The sequence below is a fragment of the Temnothorax curvispinosus genome, unplaced genomic scaffold, assembly GCF_003070985.1.
Source record: "Temnothorax curvispinosus isolate PA1 unplaced genomic scaffold, ASM307098v1 QBEX01006963.1, whole genome shotgun sequence".
Taxonomy (NCBI): Eukaryota; Metazoa; Arthropoda; class Insecta; order Hymenoptera; family Formicidae; genus Temnothorax; species Temnothorax curvispinosus.
The window spans coordinates 104,212-105,973 of record NW_020216743.1 but is presented as its reverse complement, the minus strand read 5'-3'; positions in this window follow the sequence as shown (position 1 = coordinate 105,973).

The following is a 1,762-nucleotide window of genomic DNA, read 5'->3' as shown; positions in this document are numbered from 1 at the left end:
GTCGGCCCTGTATATTCGGTTCTGCTCGTTTTTCCATCAGAGCGCCGTTTGCTATCCGAGGATTACGTTTGACAACTTCATTTCGACTTTGACTGTCTTACTGTTCGGACGTTGTGCCTCGATATGGCTGGTGACGTTTTGATTTCACCGTTTGTTTTGGAACGCATAAGAATTGTAAGCTTTTAACTAATTTTTACAGTGTTAATTAATTTTATTGTTTTTGACCAGCGTGATATTGTAACGATTTTGTATAGTTTTTCTATTGTTAAATGTATTATTTTCTCTTTTGTTTAGTTTTGCGTTTGTCTTGACGTTGTCAGGACACCACGTCAACGATGCAATTTGTTATGCGGATCGGTGTAACTTAAATTAATAGCACTTGATAAGAACCGGAATTCGGTCGAAACGTCGTGCAATATTGTTTTAATTGGCTAGTTGGGTCGAAAATAAAACGACTTATTTTAAAGTATAATCTTCTATATATTTTATATATTTTATATATTTTTCACTGTATCTTGAAAAGGACGCAAAGTGAATTGTATAAAGCAACGACAAAAACTTCGACAAAAACGATCAAAACTTTCAAAATCAAAAAGTTTTTAATCAACTACTGATCGAGAAAGACTGACGAAAAGTTCTTATCTCCGCTGTTTTTATTTCCTCCCCCTCCCCTCTCTTTCTCCCTTCCCTCCCCTCCCCACCCCCCTCGAGGAGAACAAATAATTTAACGTAGAGCAATCTTATTGGCCCATGGATTTACAGAATGCGCAGTACTCCAAATACATTTATCCAATAATATTTATCATATTGCTATTATATTAATTAATATAATTAATTGTTATAAAATATGGATGAAATTAATCGTTATAAAAAATAGCAATAATTAAACAAATTATATATCCCCCTTCGTCTTTCTTTTATGAGAAAATAGACATCCATATTCACTCGACATGATTGAACGTCGTCCATTGAGTTATTCATGGACGACGTTCGACCATGTCGAGTGAACTTTGAGGTCAATTATCTCAAAAAGAGGGACGAAAGGGGATGAATGATCATATATGGCCAAAAACTAGACACTTTGACCTATCAAATTGCGCAGAGCAAACCTTAATCCATTCTAATCCACAAACTTTCTTCCTGTTTGAATATTGAAGTAAGAAAATTTTAATAGTCGAATATGTCGTAAATATTTATTAATATATAATAGTACTCAAATAACATAAAATTAAAATAAATATGTTTTTTGAACCCTAATAAATAAGTTCTGATAGGCATTTAACTTATATTCGCAGTTATACTTTCGGCGAAGACTTTAGAAAGTAACCTATCGAATTACTAGAATTTCAGTATTCACGAAAATGTTATACTTTATCAGATCATTTTGAGGAAATAACAAAAGATAAAATCAATTATAAGTACATTTATTTATAGTTTAGGATATATATTAACATAAAATCTCGTCAAAATTTGAATCATACGTTTTTCATTTTTTCGTCCAATATCCGGTTTTTGATAGATTCGCCCCACTGTGCGGCGCCGCTGTCACAAGGCGCGGGTTTCGCGACCTTTTCACACCTGAGGACGGTTCAATGAGTCGATGCGAGATCTCCAGGGGCATATTATAATCGCGTTGCGTTATTCTGATCCTTTCATTTTCTTTTTGTATCATTGCGTGGCGCCTTACCGCGCCGAGTCTCGTGGAGGATGCAGAGGATCGCGGAAGGTTGCCTCGTATAACATTCTCGATGTAAAGCCACGA